Source organism: Zophobas morio, unplaced genomic scaffold (genome assembly GCF_036711695.1).
Source record: "Zophobas morio isolate AGI-343-1 ecotype UQ-CSIRO unplaced genomic scaffold, CSIRO_AGI_Zmor_V1 ptg000012l, whole genome shotgun sequence".
NCBI classification, from domain to species: Eukaryota; Metazoa; Arthropoda; class Insecta; order Coleoptera; family Tenebrionidae; genus Zophobas; species Zophobas morio.
This window is the reverse complement of record NW_026972117.1, coordinates 9,083,628-9,101,255: the sequence shown is the minus strand read 5'-3', so window position 1 is coordinate 9,101,255 and position 17,628 is coordinate 9,083,628. Positions and strand designations below refer to the sequence as shown.

At 31.5% G+C, this 17,628-nt stretch overlaps 2 long non-coding RNA genes across 2 annotated transcripts; one reads left to right on the top strand and one right to left on the bottom strand.

The window, feature by feature from the left end:
• Positions 1-2,018: 2,018 nt before the first annotated feature.
• Positions 2,019-3,134, top strand: LOC135128319 (uncharacterized). Its single transcript, XR_010280368.1, has 2 exons — positions 2,019-2,371; positions 2,424-3,134. It is a non-coding gene; the product is annotated as an uncharacterized LOC135128319 (long non-coding RNA).
• Positions 2,744-4,018, bottom strand: LOC135128318 (uncharacterized). The gene is made up of 3 exons (XR_010280367.1): positions 3,812-4,018; positions 2,975-3,748; positions 2,744-2,922 (listed from the first exon to the last, which is right to left on the bottom strand). It is a non-coding gene; the product is annotated as an uncharacterized LOC135128318 (long non-coding RNA).
• Positions 4,019-17,628: the final 13,610 nt, after the last annotated feature.

Here is a 17,628-nt window from a genome sequence, read left to right as displayed (position 1 = left end):
GAAAATTACATTGATGCCAATGGACTGTTTCCTCCTACCATGTGGATACAAGGCGAAACATTTCGAGAAACAACAACAGTTTCAACAAACACTCATTTAGTTTTTGTTATCCTAATGTTTTTAGAAGCATTAAAAAAAAATCCAAAAATATAACGGAGCAAAATTTTCGAAAGAATCGATAGCAAATACAAATTTTTGAAAATTTCTAAAAATCTCGATATTTCAACGGTCGATTCCGGAAAAACGGTTGCAGTTATCAAAGAAATTAGGCCGGAAGTGAGTCCTAGAGCGCGAAATCTACAAGAAAATGTATTTAGTTGAGTTTCGAAAATGTCAAAAATTGGCCGAAATTTGAAGAAGGGGGGACCATTGGAATAATTTCACCTTTAAAAAAGTTGTCTAAAAATTGTGAAAAAATTCAGGGACGTAGATCTCGACATGCTCATTCCAAAAAATATAGCGTGTTGATGGTCACGGACAACAGTTTCGAAATAATCGGTACGAAATGAGAATTTTTGAAAGTTTTTAAAAATTTCGATTTTTCAACGGTCGATTCTGGAAAAACGGTTGCAGTTATCAAAGAAACACGGCCAAGAATGTGTTCTAGAGCTCTAAATATTCAAGAAAATGTGTTAGGTTAAGTTTCGAAAATGTCAAAATTTGGCCGAAATTAGAAGAAGGGGGGACCATTGGAAAAATTTCACTTTTAAAAAAGTTGTCTAAAAATTGCAAAAAAATTCAGGGACGTAGATCTCGACAAGCTGATTCCAAAAATATAGTGTGTTGATGGTCACGGAGCAACATTTTCGAAAGAATCGGCAGGAAATCCGAATTTTTGAGAATTTTATCAAAATCGCGATATTTCAACGGTCGATTCCGGAAAAACGGTTGCAGTTATCAAAGAAATTAGGCCGGAAGTGAGTTCTAGAGCTCAAAATTTTCAAGAAAATGTGTTTGGTTAAGTTTCGAAAATGTCAAAATTTGGCCGAAATTTGAAGAAGGAAAAATTTCACTTTTAAAAAAGTTATCTAAAAATTGTGAAAAAATTCAGGGACGTAGATCTCGACATGCTGATTTCAAAAATATAGCGTGTTGATGGTTGCGGAGTAACATTTCGGAAAGAATCGGTACGAAATGTGAATTTTTAATGATTTCTAAAAATTTCGATATTTTAACGGTCGATTCTCGAAAAACGGTTGGAGTTAACAAAGAAACGAGGCCGGAAATGAATTCTAGAGCGCGAAATCTACAAGAAAATCTGTTTGGTTAAGTTTTGCAAATGTCAAAATTTGGCCGAAATTTGAAGACCATTGGAAAAATTTAATTTTGAAAAAAGTTGTCTAAACATTGTGAAATTATTCAGGGCGTGGATCTCGACATATCCATTTTTTAGTTAGTTATTGCTGAATTAGGCAAGACCTAAAGAGGGTATTTTTTGTAAATCTAGGCGACCGAACATCTTCTTTCGTCAAGAGCGAGTCAAGAAAGTGTATGATTTATGATAGGTTTGGCCACTATTGAGAGATTAGACGGATTTAAAACTCTACTTGAGAAAGTATGCAGATGAGGTGACCGTACTGTCTACCTGAAGATTGTGGAATCGCACAATAAAGTAGGAGTATTATATTAATCCAATTTCACAATAACAAATAAATACTTACTTAACTGAGTTTAGATTTTTTACAAAACTGTCTAACTTGCTTCAACAGCTATAATTACTGTTGATCCCAAATGTGAGATAAGTTAGACAAAATCATCAATCACTGAAAAATAATAGAATAGAATATCTTTTTCCCAAGCACACTATCAAGATTCGTAAATTTAAAAATGTATGTGAAATTTTTTTGACTAATCCGCCCCTGTCGATATTCTAAGGACAAGTGTACTCCAGACCAAATATAAACAACCAATTTTTTTGTTTGAAATACACCTCTCAAAAGCTTTTTTTATACGAAAATTAGAAGCAGTTTGTTACCATTTTCGACAAAATGTAGATCAGTTTTTCAAAATGTCATACAGTGTGTTAACATACAGGGTCATTATAAAATATTGTAGTCGAAGAAGGCCATGATTTTGGTGACATTTTGTGCCGCCTTTTTCAGTTTTGTGGAAAGGATTACACTAATATTGGAATTTTTATTTTTAGCGCCACATTAGTTGACATTAGCGGCTGCACTGTTTCAACGCTTCATCAAATTCTGTCAGATGTCAATAATTTTTTCGTTTGTACTGGTACGTTTTCCCTCACTTTGTGCGTTAATTGACTTGTCTTGTTTTCATTTTTGCTGTCTTCCCCTTTGTTAGAACTTTAATAAGTGTCTCAAAAAACAGTTTTTATCAAAAACTACAGATCATTGTGGAATAATCTCAGGTAATGAACACAGAGGAATAACTATGGTCAGTGTTACAAATGATTTTTTTAGTTCTTTGGCGCAATCATCATGCCTATTACCGTAATGGGGTGTTAAATGAGGATGGGGATGGAGTGTACTCTGTGGAGGCGTCTAAAAACGAGTATCTAGTGAAATGTTCTGTTGTCATTGATGAAGAATCTTTGAAGACGCTATATGGCGAATTATGGCCAGATTTAACGACACTGGTAGCATTTCTAAGTGAAAACCGACGGGGAGACCTCAAGTTAGTGAAGACGTTGTTGAAGATTTAAGGATGAGAATGGAACAAAGTCCGAATAAAGCTTTGTCAAAAATCTTTACTGTCCGGAGTACCATACAGCCCATGTCAGAAAATCGTAAAAGAGAAGTTACATATGCATCCATACAAGATTTTGTTGGTTCAGGAGCTGCAACCAGCTGATTTTCCTTGCCGCGTTGGGTAGTGTAGTTGGTTTCAAGCTGATATGGACGATAGCGGGATTCTCGATTTGTCGTTCTTTTCTGATGAAGCCTGGTTTCATCTGTTAGGCTATTATGTCAACTGACAGAACTTCAGAATTTGGTGTATAGAAAATACTCACGCTTTTGAAGAAACACCATCACACGCAATGAAGGTTGGTGTGTGGTTAGCAGACGACGATTCATAGGCCTGATACTTTTTCAAGTAAATGAATGTGATCAATAAACAAAATTAGATGTAGAAAGTGTATGTAGGTACTGCAATAAAGTTTTTTATTTTCAGTAACTTTCATTTTTCTTTCGGTGTTAGTTGCATTCTCTTAATTTAAAACTTACTTCAACTTACTGTTTAGTAATAATTGTAATTTTACTATTAGGAAAGTTAAAAATCTTTATTAAACATTCTGTTGTTTCAAGAGATCTCATAATCAGCTACAGAACTCTTAACACTATGCTCCTGAAATTTTATTGGTTTTTTCATCTTTTTTCTTATAGGAATTTTGAAAAATCTTGATATTAGGATGGCCATGTGGGCGTGTTTTGGGTAGAACCTCTTTGACATTCCTGTTATGCAGATCTGGCATGTTTCAGATATCTAGAAACTGCAAAGCTGAAGGTAATGTTTGGACATAGCAGTTTTCACCTATTGTAGGGATGAAGATCAAGGATTTCAGTTGTGTTTTTTCAAGAGAAAAGCACCGGTCACAAACCATGTCTGCACCAATATTTTGACGATTCCTTACAATTTACAAACAGAACTTTCGCGGGATCACAACTTTGGCAAAATTATTTACTGCAAAAACTCATTAGGTACTCATAGTGTTCGTTAACTGTGATAAGACTTGCTCTGCCATTGTCCATTACGTGATTTTTCACAATTTTTACCTTCAGGGTACCTATAAAAATGTAATTTTTTAAATAATTACCGTGTTCATTGGTTTTGACAAACTTAACCTCACTTTTTGGATTTCATTATTTGAAAAATTATTGCTTCTTTGCAAAACAGACCAGATGATTTATTCTGTTCAACTCCAATCGACTTTCCAAGGTGTAATTCATGACAAAGCCCTTAAACATTTTTCTGACAATTTACAATTGTTGAAACTGAAATGTATTGCAGTGGCGTTCACAAATGCTCGATAACACTGCAACCCTTAATGCTCTGGCCTGGCGTCTTTTCGTTTCTATTTAAAATGAATTTAAACCGCGAACCGGGCATTTCAATTTTTGACACATCTGACAGATTTGTTTGGACGTTCGTGACATTTCAAAACAGTTCAAATCATTTTGGTGATTAGCGGCACGAGAAAAATTTCATTTGTTTTTCATAGGTGAGTTGACTACAATATTTTATAATGACTCTGTATAATATTTAAATTTTCAAAAATTATAGATAATTTTTGGAAATAACTTTTCCAAAACATAATACATAGATAACAAGGTATGTACTAACTACCTTCAAAATCTGTTTTCCTGTGAAACCAAAAATTCTTCATCACTCGTGATGAACATAACTTTAGTATTCTGGCTGAAGAAAAAAAAAAACCTAATTTGAAAAAACTTGGATTCAAACAGAATTTTCCAAAAATTGTATAGAAATTTACAACTAATTAAAAAATATGATATTTGTGCCATAGCTTGATTAATTTTGAAGTATAAAAATACACGCCCATAAGAATTTGATGCTAATAAGCAGAAGGGATGGGTTCAGTAATAAGATATAGAAGGGATTTACCCGGATGGGTATAAAATGGCCCGTGTAAGAAGTTTCTTACATATTTTACACAGTGCCTTTACGTTCTGAACATCTAGCTCCCGATATTTAACTAACCCAAACATTTGAAATGCATAGCCGCAGAACGAGAAATACACCGGTCACCGCCTTCCGCATTAACCCCACGGAAATAAAATTCCACGTAGAAAATGAAGACACTCAATGTCAAACAGTGACCCTGTTCAACCCGTTGGAGTTCCCGGTGAAATATAAGTGACATAATAATTTTTAGTTTATTACTTATATATTTTTTTCGACAGTCTTTACACCCGCTATGGAGAAATTTATAATAGAGCGACCGGGTTTGGGTTTGCCATTCATCGAACCGCGGTCATGCGCACAGATCTCCATCAAACTCGCCGACCCAGTAGCTATGAGCGACAATTTCAAAGTATCCAAAGATCTCTTTATGGTTATTTTATCGGACATCCATACAAGAGGGGTAACTACCATTTCATTTCATTTTATTAATAGAGTCATAATGAGTGGTTTTTAAACGAAATTTATTTTTCCAGGTTATTGCCAAGAAATTTTTCATCGCCACGCTCGAGCCAAAACAGAAGGACAATAGCAAAGCCAAAAATCTCACACTTGAAGCGATTCACCGCAGAGAGGAAGGTGGAGATGAGAGGAAGCACGAAGAACACCCAGAGGAAAAGGAAGAAGTTTGTCATCAAGAAGTTCTAAATAGGAGCAACGAAGATGACATTACGGTGGAGAAAATTCGTGCTGTGATGTACACAATTTTCATTTTAATAGTAGGGTTCCATGTAGTTAAATTCGTTTTTTGTTCTTGTATATAAGTATTAGGTTTAATAAATTATTTTAAAAACTTTTCGTATTTTTCGTCCTACTATGTGGACACACGGCGAAAAATTTCAAAAAACAATAACAAAAGTTCCACGCGAAATTTAATGGCTCATTTAGTTTTTTAGCCAAGCATGTGGCGATCACAAGCAAAACTAAAAATTATAAAGAAGATAGTAGTGAGAGTTCTAGTTTTGTTAAAAATGTTTCCGCGCAGTATATTAAATTATGTGTAGTAGTATTAAACAGATTTTTTGTTAAATGTTGTTTTTCGAATAATGAATTTGCTTCTATATACAAATTTGTTTTTTTTTAATGAAGAAAAGCACCATGTTTAGAAGTTATAAAAAAACCAAGGGTATGCTCCAAAAAATGTTACCTACTTCAAGGGGAATAAATGAAGGTAGTATACAACTTGTTACACTTTTTCGAAATGAAACGCAGCACAAATAGGTTTTATTAAACTGAAGACAATTAAGGATGTTTTATACTGTGTAGTCCATAGCGCAATCACTTTCGAATCATAATAACTTTCCACACACAACAGCAGCGCCCCCATATATATATCAAAATTATGACAAAGAAAGTCCATGGTTCAATTTAAATCAAAAATAAGAAAGATCAAAATTCATCCAGATGTTTGATATTGACAGAGTGATACAATTATTCAAATAGTTGTCTAAAAATTCTGAAAAAATTCAAGGATATATATCCCGAGATGGTGATTTCAAAAATATAGCGTGTTGATGGTCACCGAGCAAAATTTTCGAAAGAATCGGCAGAAAAAGCGAATCTTTGAGAAATTCTAAAAATCTCGATATTTCAACATTCGATTCCGGAAAAACCGTTGCAGTTATCAAAGAAACTAGGCCGGAAGTGGGTTCTAGAGCTCGAAATCTACAAGAAAATGTATTTAGTTGAGTTTCGAAAATGTCAAAAATTGGCCGAAATTTGAAGAAGGGGCGACCATCGGAAAAATTTCACTTTTAAAAAAGTTGTCTAAAAATTGTGAAAAAATTCAGGGACGTAGACCTCGACAAGCTGATTACAAAAATATAGTGTGTTGATGGTCACGGAGAAATATTTTCGAAAGAATCGGTGGGAAATACGAATTTTTCAGAATTTCTAAAAATCTTGATATTTCAACGGTCGATTCTGGAAAAACGATTGGAGTTAACAAAGAAACTAGGCCGGAAGCGAGTTCTAGAGCTCGAAATCTACAAGAAAATGTATTTAGTTGAGTTTCGAAAATGTCAAAATTTGGCCGAAATTTGAAGAAGGGGGGACCATTGGAAAAATTTCACTTTTAAAAAAGTTGTCTAAAAAATTGTGAAAAAATTCAAAGACGTAGATCTCGACAAGCTGATTCCAAAAATATAGTGTGTTGATGGTCCCGGACCAACATTTTCGAAAAAATCGGCAGGAAATACGAATTTTTGACAATTTCTAAAAATCTCGATATTTCAACGGTCGAGTCCGGAAAAACGATTGCAGCTATCAAAGAAACTAGACCGGAAGTCAGTTCTAGAGCTCGAAATCTACAAGAAAATGTGTTTGGTTAAGTTCCGAAAATGTCAAAATTTGGCCGAAATTTGACAAAATTTCACTTTTAAAAAAGTTGTCTAAAAATTGTGAAAAAATTCAAGGACGTAGATCTCGACATGCTAATTCCAAAAATATAACGTGTTGATGGTCACGGAGCTAAATTTTCGAAAGAATCAGTAGTAAATGCGAATTTTTGGAAAATTCTAAAAATCTCGAAATTTCAACATTCGATTCCAGAAAAACCTTTGCAGTTATCAAAGAAACTAGGCCGGAAGGGAGTTATAGAGCTCGAAGTCTACAAGAAAATGTATTTAGTTGAGTTTCGAAAATTCCAAAAATTGGCCGAAATTTGAAGAAGGGGGGACCATTGGAAAAATTTCAATTTTAAAAAAGTTGTCTAAAAATTGTGAAAAAATTCAGGGACGTAGATCTCGACAAACTGATTCCAAAAATATAACATGTTGATGGTCACGGAGCTAAATTTTCGAAAGAATCAGTAGTAAATGCGAATTTTTGAGAAATTCTAAAAATCTCGACATTTCAACGGTCGATTCCGGAAAAACGGTTGCATTTATCAAAGAAACTAGGCCGGAAGCGAGTTCTAGAGTTCGAAATCTACAAGAAAATGTGTTTAGTTAAGTTTCGAAAATGTCAAAATTTGGCCGAAATTTTAGTCTATTTTTTCTTAATATGCGAAGTCTTCTTTTCCCAATAAGAAACTGACAATATGTTTAACTATGCTGTTGTTGAAGTAAAACTCTATATATTTAAAAAAAAACACAAAAATTAAGCCCCACCCACCCACCCCAGTCTCAATTGTAATTAATTTCATATGGCAATTTCTTGTAGAGAAATGAGAATTTTGCAAATAAAATCGTCCCGTCAGCTAACGATGAATAAAGCATTAATCACAATTGAGAAGGGGTGGGTGGGCGGGGCTTCTATTTGGTCCATTTTTTTCTTAATATGCGAAGCCTTCTTTTCCCAATAAGAAACTGACAATATGTTTCACTCTCTTGTTGTTCAAAGAAAACTCTATATATTAAAAAAACACGAAGATTAAGCCCCACCCACCCACCCCAATCTCAATTGTAATGAATTCCATATGGCAATTTCTTGTAGAGAAATGAGAATTTTGCAATTAAAATTCGCCCTTCAGCTAACCATGAATAAAGCATTAATCACAATTGAGAAGGGGTGGGTGGGCGGGGCTTCTATTTGGTCCATTTTTTCTTAATATGCTAAGTCTTCTTTTCCCAACAAGAAACTGAAAACGTGTTTAGCTATCTTGTTGTTCAAAGAAAACTCTATATATTGGAAAAATTTCAATTTTAAAAAAGTTGTCTAAAAATTGTGAAAAAATTCAGTGACGTAGATCTCGACAAGCTGATTCCAAAAATATAGCGTGTTGATAGTCACGGATCAAAATTCTCGACAGAATCAGTATTAAATGCAAATTTTTGAAAATTTCTAAAAATCTCGATATTTCGACGGTCGATTCCGGAAAAACGGTTGCAGTTATCAAATAAATTAGACCGGTAGTGAGTTCTAGAGCTCGAAGTCTACAGGAAAATGTATTTAGTTGAGTTCGAAAATGCCAAAAATTGGCCGAAATTTGAAGGAGGGGGGACAATTGGAAAAATTTCACTTTTAAAAAAGTTGTCTAAAAATTGTGAAAAAATTCAGGGACGTAAATCTCGACATGTTGATTCCAACAATATAGCGTGTTGATGGTCACGAACTAACATTTTCGACAGAATCCGTATGAAATGCGAATTTTTGAAAATTTCTGAAAATTTCGATTTTTAAGCGGTCGATTCTGGAAAGCGGTTGAAGTCATATATGAAACGAGGCCGGAAATGAGTTTTAGAATTCGAAAATGTGTTTGCTCACCCGGCGATTGTATTTATTTTTTCGTTAAACCATCCATTTTTATGTCATTGTTGATTATGGCAAGAGCTAAAGAGGGTATTATTTGTAAATCTAGGCAACCAAAAATCTTCTTTCGTCAAGAACGAGTCATGAAAGTGTATGATTTGCGATAGGGTTGGCCACTATTGAGAGATTAGACTGATTTAAAATTCTTCTTGAGAAAGTATGGAGATGAGGTGATCGTAGCGTCTACCTGAGGCTTGTGGAATCGGACAATTATGTAGGAGTATTGTATTAATCCAATTTGACAGTAAAAAATCAATAACTGAGTTTGGATTTTTTACAAAACTGCCTAACTTGCTTCAACAGCTATAATTACTGTTGATCCCAAATGTGAGATAAGTTAGACAAGTTTCAAAATCATCAATCACTGAAAAAGAAAAGAATAGAATAACTTTTTCAAAAGCACATAATGAAGATTCGTAAATTTAAAAATGTATGTAATTTTTTTTTTGACTGATCCACCTCTGGCGGTCTCCTAAGGACAAGTGCGCTCCAGACCAAATATAAACAACCTATTTTTTTGTTTGAAATACACCTCTCACAAGTTTTTTTTATACGAAAATTAGAAGTAGTTTGTTACCAATTTCGACAAAAGAAGGGATGGTAAGCTGAAAAGTCATCCCTAATGGGTTTAATAATAAGACATTGAAGGGATTTACCCGGATGGGTATAAAATGGCCCGTATAAGAAATTTCTTACATATTTTCCACAGTGCCTTTACGTTCTGAACATCTAGCACCCGATATTCAACAAATCCAGACATTCGAAATGGATAGTCGCAGAACCAGAAATACACCGGTCACCACCTTCCGCATTAACCCTACGGAAATAAAATTCGACGTAGAAGACGAAAACTCACATTGCCAAAAAGTAACTATATTCAACCCGTTGGAGTTCCCAGTGAAGTATAGCTATATTCCAAAGTATCCAAAGACCTCTTCATGATCATTTTATCGGATATCCACACAAGAGGGGTAATTAGCATTTATCTTTCAATTTTGTTAATAAAAACGCAATTAGTGATTATTAAGCGAAATTAATTTTCCAGGTTATTTCTAAAAAATATTTCGTTGCCACATTGACAGTACCCTGAAAGAAATTGTAAATATTGTTGAATTAAGTTTTTGTAAATATGTTTTAAAAAATTGTTATTGTAATTTTTAATTTAATTTGCTTTTCAGCAAAAATCAGAAAGGAGCAAAGGTTCTATGAATCAAATGTATGTTTAGAACAAATGCATTTCCTTGACTCTACGCGAGCCCCGGCATATGTGACTTTGGTCTTATTAATAGGATATCTAATGTTTAAATTTATGTAAATAGTATTTAAAAAAACTTAAAAGTGTACTTACACCAATCTTGCTACATTGTTTCTCTCGATGAATCCTGTAATATATTCTGCCATTAAGACGTCGTGTAAGACATCTTCATCGTAGCCTTTTACGCAAGCACCGCACCGACCCATAAGTCATACCATAATGGCTTTCCGAAAGAATTACCAGAATAACTAAAATTCAATGAATAACTGAATGCCCGTAGACACGTTATTTACAACAAACTAATGGAGAAAACCTGTAAACATATTTCAGAACTTCATTACCAACGTCCCTCCATCTTCCCGCTCCTTTTGTTCTTACTCTTATCTGTAAATAATTTCAAAAAGCCGAGATAGAGGGTGCTCGGTAAAACCACCTTCCGGCACTTCTGCCTACACCACGATTATCATTACCTTTTGATAGATTAAGATGTGAAGGAGTAGTTAATCAAATGCTAAGAAGAACAACCATCCCTAAATATTATTCATAACCAGACTGTGCAAAACAACGTCCGTTTAATGGATGTAGCAATTTTCACACATAACAACGATCTAAAAACGGCACGAATCCAGTTGACCGCTTAAAATGATACATATGCGCATAATATGCATTAATTTGGCCTGAGGGTTTTCACTCAGAGTGGTAACATCTTTTTCTTGATGTTTAGTTATTTACGGCCCTCAATAACCGATATTTCAACAAGCTATTAGCATACCGAGCGAACGACTCAAACGCGGCATAACTCATCCGCTAATCAGTTTTACTAACACTTAATTAGTATTTGTTAAATAAGATACTTTGCAGTTAATCAAATTCGATTCCGAGGAGCGAGGATTTTTTCACACCGAAATTAACCTACACCTACGGTGTGAAAAGGTAAAAAATTCAACTAAGTCGTGTAATCAAGGCGAGCTTGGAAGGAAATGGGTATTAATGAGGAATGTTATTGCCAAGTTGGCAAAAAGAGTCGTTAGTTACTCGGTAACAGGATTAAGTGAAAACTAATAAAATTAATTTGAAGAAAACAAACTCGATATGCATATACAGCGTGTGTGGGATAAATTCAATAATTAAAATAATTTTTCGTGTAGTTTTTATAACAATTCAAAAAATTACCCTGTTCCATAATGTCTAAAAAAGAGTGTTTTTGGTTATTGTTAAAATTTGACATTGCTGTAACTGTTGTTCTTAAACGTTTGAATCAGCTTTCAGCAGCCCAATAAAAATTGCTCAGAATTGGTTAATCCTATTGCCAACTTAAATAATAACCCAAACTTGATATGGCGAGTATCTCAAAATATCAAAAAAATCGACATATGTATTTTATTTTGGCGATTTTGAAAAAGTGTCAAAAATTTTCGAAATATTCGTAATTTAATAAGCGGATAAGTTTAATAAATCGGGTGCTAAGTTTACACCTGTGCCTTTTAGCAAACATTAACCGCTCAATATTTATTATTCCAAACAAACAATTTTATTGAATCTGAAGGTGAGTCGTAAACTGACTGGGCATATAAAAACCATCAAAGATAGCACGAGGACTGATTAGGGGTCACAAAAAGCTGAGGCGACTTGATAAAATTATTAAATTATTCTAAGAGAATAAAATTTTCTTAAATTCCTACTTTACCTTTTTAGATGCCGAAAAACGAATTACACCATGATGACCAGCAAATTTAGCACTGTAAGATGATATAATTTTTAAGAAAATATCACTCAGAAAACTGCTTAAGTTTAGGGAACAAAGGAGAGTTGAAATTTTCTAAATGCACACGATGAATGCACGACATCACAAATATTATAGACATGATTATTAGAATAATTCATGTGCATAGCAGAACCCACCACTTAAATTTTTGGCGACTTCTTATCTCTAAAGTAATTTTTTTGCGTTTGAATGTTGTCACATTTTATTCACATGTTAGGAATACCATGTAGATGGTCAAACACTAACCAAAATTTGTCCGATCATCCCCATCAAAAATGGAATGGAATTTAAAAAGCAATTTAAATGTAAAAAAGTAACATAGTTCTGAATTTGTAGTTTATGAATTCGTGTTGAATTTTTATTCTAGACATCAAGATTTTTGGAAAAGAAATCCTGTAACGATTTCTCGGTTTCTCAATTTTTAGAATTTTCGATTTTTCGGCTTTTCGATTTCTCGAATCGTTAATTATTCGGTTGCTCAATATTTCAGTTTAAAGATTTTTCAGCTTTTGAATTCTTCAATTTTTTGATTTCTCAATTTTTCAGTTACTGGAGTTTTTAAATTTTTGATTTATTGAATTTTCACATTCTCGAATTTTCGATCTTTCGATTTCTTTTCAGTGCTTCAATTTTCCGATTTTTCATTTTTTCAATTTATTTTGTTTTTGCTTCTACAATTCTTGGATTTTTTAAACTTTCAATTTTTCGAATTTTCCGATTTTAGATTTTTCAACTTTTCGGTTTCTCGATTTTTCAATTTCCCAGTTTTTCAAAGTTTCAATTTTAGGATATTTCATATTTTTCGACTTATCAATTTTTTCATACTTCAGTTTTGGAATTATTCAATATTTTGATTCTTCAATTTTTCGATTTCTCGATTTTTTATTTTTGCGATTTTTCAAATTTTAGTGTTTCGAATTTTTCGAGTTCACGTCTTTTCGATTTCGCGATATCCCGACTTTTTACTTTTTCGATTTTTCAATATGTCGAATCTTTTAACTTTAGATTTTTCGCTTTTTCAATTGTCGAGTTTCCTAATTCAATTTCCCTATTTTTAAAATTTTTCGACTTTTCGACTTTCGATTTTTCGATTTTTTCACTTTTCGATTCTTCGATGTTTCGTTGTCCCAATTTACATTTTAGTTTTGAGATTTTCCAATTTTTCGAAATTTCAATTTTTCAATTTCTAGATATCACGTTTTTTTGATTTTTCAGGTTCCGATTTTTCAATTTTTCGAATTTTTAAGTTTTAGATTTTTCGATTTTCCAATTTTTCAATTTTTCGATTTATCGAAATTTCGATGTTTCGCTTTTCCAGTTCTTCAGTTTCCCAATTCGGTTTAACTACTTTTAAAAATTTTCGACTTCTGGATTACTCGATTTTTCTATTTGTTGACTTTTCGATTCTTCGATTTTTTGTTTACCCAATTTTTCGATGTTTCGTTTTCCCAATTTTTTGCCACTGTAGTTTTGGATTTTTCAATTTTTCGAATTTTCAATTTTTCGATTTCTCGATTTCACGTTTGTTTGATTTTTCAGGGTTCGATTTTTCAATTTTTCGAATTTTTAAATTTTACATTCTTCGATTTTTCAATTTTTCGATTTCACGATTTTTTCGTTTCGAATTCCCGATTAAATTGTTTAATACAATTTTTTCTGATTTTCGATTTTAAAAATTTGTTGGCTTTTCAATTTTTCCATTTTTTGGGGTTTATAAATTTTTGACTTTTCGATTTCTCGATCTTTCGACTTTTCGATTTTTCAATTTTTCCCATTTCACGATTTCTCAAATCTTTGATGTTTCCATTTCCCGATTTTTCAATTTTTTAATTTTTGGTGTTATAAATTCTCGATTTTTCGATTTCACGTTTCTTTGATTTTTCAGGTTCCGATTTTTTTTCGAATTTTAAAATTTTTGGATTTTCGATTTCTCGTTCTTCCGAATTTTGTATTTTTTGGTTTTTGAGTTTTCCTTTTCTCGAACTTTCGATGTTTTAATTGCTTGACTTCTCGATTCTTATCAGTACATACTTCCATTCTTGGATTTTGTAAATTTTCGATTTTTCGAATTTTCCACTTTTGGATTTTTGAACTTTTCGATTTCTCGAGTTTTCAATTTCTCAGTTTCTCAAATTTGGAATTTTTCTTTTTTTTCGATATACCGACTCATCAGTTTTTTCATGTTTCAGTTTTGGAATTCTTCAATTTTTCGATTTTTCGATTTCTAAATTTTTTATTTTTTAGATTTTTCATATTTTTGGGTTTTTAAATGATAAGTTTTTCGATTTTTCAATTTTCAATTTTTCAAGATTTCGCGATATTTCAATTTTTTATTCCTCAATTTTTCGAGTTTACGACTTTCCGATTTCGCGATTTTTCGATTTTTTAAATTTTAAATTTTTTGATTTTCCAGTTTTTTCCAGTTTTTTTATTTATCGAAATTTCAATGTTTCGCTTTTTCAATTGTTCAGTTTCCTAATTCGATTTCCCTATTTTTCAAATTTTTCAACTTCTCAACTTTTTGATTAGGTACTCGATTTTTTTATTTTTGACTTTTCAATTTCTCGATTTCACGTTTGTTTTATCAGGCCCGATTTTTTAATTTCTCGAATTTTTAAATTTTACATTTTTCGATTTTTCAACTTTTCGATCTTATGATTTTTTTGTTTCGATTTCCCATTTTAAAACTTTTTTTAATTAAATTTTTCTGTTTTTGAAATTTTAAAATTTTTTGCCATTTCAATTTTTCAATTTTTGGCTTTTATAAATTTTTGATTTTTCGATTTCTCCGTCTTTGCACTTTTCAAATTTCAATTTTTCCCATTTCACGATTTCTCGAATTTCTCATGTTTCAATTTCCGTATTTTTCAATTTTTCAATTTTTGGCGTTTATAAATTTTCGATTTTTCGTTTTTCCAATTTTTCGATGTTTTTTTCCAATTTTTTGACATCTCAGTTTTGAGATTTTACAATTTTTCGATTTCTCGATTTCCCGTTTCTTTGATTTTTCAGGTTCCGATTTTTCAGTTTTTGGAATTTTTAAACTTTAGATTTTTCGATTTTCCAATTTCTCTGTTTTTCGATTTATCGTGATTTCGATGTTTCACTTTTCGAGTTGTTCAGTTTTCCAATTGGATTTCCCTATTTTTAAAATTTTTCGACTTCTCGATTACTCGATTTTTCTATTTTTTGACTCTTCGGTTTTTCGATTTTTCGTTTTCTCAATTTTTCGATGTTTCGTTTTCCCAGTTTTTTGACATTTCAGTTTTCGGATTTTTCAATTTTTCGAATTTTCAGTTTTTCGATTTTTTGATTTCACGTTTCTTTGATTTTTCAGGTTCCGATTCTTCAATTTTTCGAATTTTTAAATTTTTCGATTTTTCAATTTTTCGATTTTTTTACGTTTCTCTTGATCGATTTCTCCCGATTTTAAAACCTTTTAATTAAATTTTTCTGTTTTTCGATTTTGAAAAATTTTTGGGCTTTTCAGTTTTTCAATTTTTGGCTTTTATAAATTTTGGATTTATCGATTTTTCGATCCTTGGACTTTTCTATTTTTCTCATTTCAAGTTTTCTTGAATGTTTGATGTTTCAATTTCCTGATTTTTCAATTTTTCGCGTTTATAAATTTTCGATTTCTCGTTCCTACGAATTTTTGATTTTTCGGTTTTTTGAGTTTTCCCTTTCTCGAATTTTCGATTATTTTCAATAATAATAATAATAATAATAAGTTTATTAGTGCATAAAAACTACAGAGGTTTTTGCATAAGTCAAGATACAAAATTAAAATTAAATACATTTAAATTGAAAAGTACAACACATCATTTAGAAATACTTCAATTCTTGGATTTTGTAAATTTTCAATTTTTCGAATTTTTCACTTTTGGATTTTTAAACTTTTCGATTTCTCGATTTTTCAGTTTCTCAATTTTGGGATTTTTAATTTTTTTCGATTTACCGATTTATCAATTTTTTCATCTTTCAGTTTTGGAATTTTTCAATTTTTCGATTTCTCGATTTCTCGATTTTTTATTTTTTCGATTTTTCAATTTTCAATATTTCAAGATTTTAGTGTTTCTTTTTCGTGATTTTTCTATTTTTTATTCATCAAATTTTCGAGTTTCCGACTTTTTGATTTGCGATTTTTCCAAAAAATTTTAGATTCTTTGATTTTCCAATTTTTCAATTTTTCGATTTATAGCGAAATTTCGAAGTTTCGCTTTTCCAATTGTTCAGTTTCCTCATTTGATTTCTCTATTTTTTAAATTTTTTGATTTCTCGACTTTTCGGTTACTCGATTTTCGATTTTTGACTTTTGGGTTCTTCGATTTTTCGTTTCCTCATTTTTCGATGTTTCGTTTTCCTAATTTTTTGACTTTTAGTTGAGGGATTTTCCAATTGCTCGAATTTTCAATTTTTCGAATTTTTCACTTTTGGATTTTTAAACTTTTCGATTTCTCAATTTTTTAGTTTCTCAATTTTGGGATTTTTCATTTTTTTCGATTTACCGATTTATCAATATTTTCATCTTTCAGTCTTGGAATTTTTCAATTTTTCAATCTCTCGATTTTTTATTTTTTCGATTTTTCAAATATTCGGTTTTTTAAATTTTAGGTTTTTCGATTTTTCAATTTTCAATATTTCAAAATTTTAGTGTTTCTATTTCGTGATTTTTCTATTTTTTATTCCTCAAATTTTCGAGTTTCCGACTTTTTGATTCGCGATTTTTCAAAAAAATTTTAGATTCTTTGATTTTTCGATTTAGCGAAATTTCGAAGTTTCGCTTTTCCAATTGTTCAGTTTCCTGATTTGATTTCTCTATTTTTTAAATTTTTTGACTTCTCGACTTTTCGATTTTTGACTTTTGGGTTCTTCGATTTTTCGTTTCCCCATTTTTCGATGTTTCGTTTTCCCAATTTTTTGACATTTTAGTTGAGTGATTTTCCAATTTCTCGAATTTTCGATTTTTCGATTTTACGTTTCTTTGATTTTTCAAGTTCCGATTTTTCAATTTTTCGAATTTTAAAATTTTAGATTTTTCGATTTTCCAATTCCAATTTTTAAATCATTTTTTCTGTTTTTCGATTTTAAAAATCTTTCGGTTTTTCGATTTTTCAACTGCTCAATATTTCAGTTTTCAATTTCCGTATTTTTCAATTTTTCGATTTTTTGACGTTTCTCTTGGTCGATCTTTCAGTTTTTCGTATTTCAGTTTTCTGAAAACCTTTGATGAATATTTTATTATCGATCGAAAAATAATTGTCATAATTCAGAACTATTTGGCTATTTTGTGGCATTTTTTTTTTATACAACTATAATCTAACATTTCTAGACCGAAATAAATAATTTCATTTGATTAATGTTCTTTAAAAATCAAACATATTTTGTTAAGTAGATATTTGTTTAATAATTTTTTTGTCTAAACACAATTCGCGTCAAACTTTAAATTGTATGCTGAGTTGATTTTTCCAACCAGTGGTGCCAATCGTACATTTTTAGAAATAGACTAACACCACTAATACTAATCAAAAAATGTATGCACGATATCTTCAGATTTGCCTCTTACTACAGCGATGAACCGCCAATACAATAAAAAGTACTGAAACGTCTAGCTTTTAAAATTATATTTTCGTTAAAACTTACAAAATCTAGGGAATTATTACACCATTGTAACCATCAGGTGCACCAACTC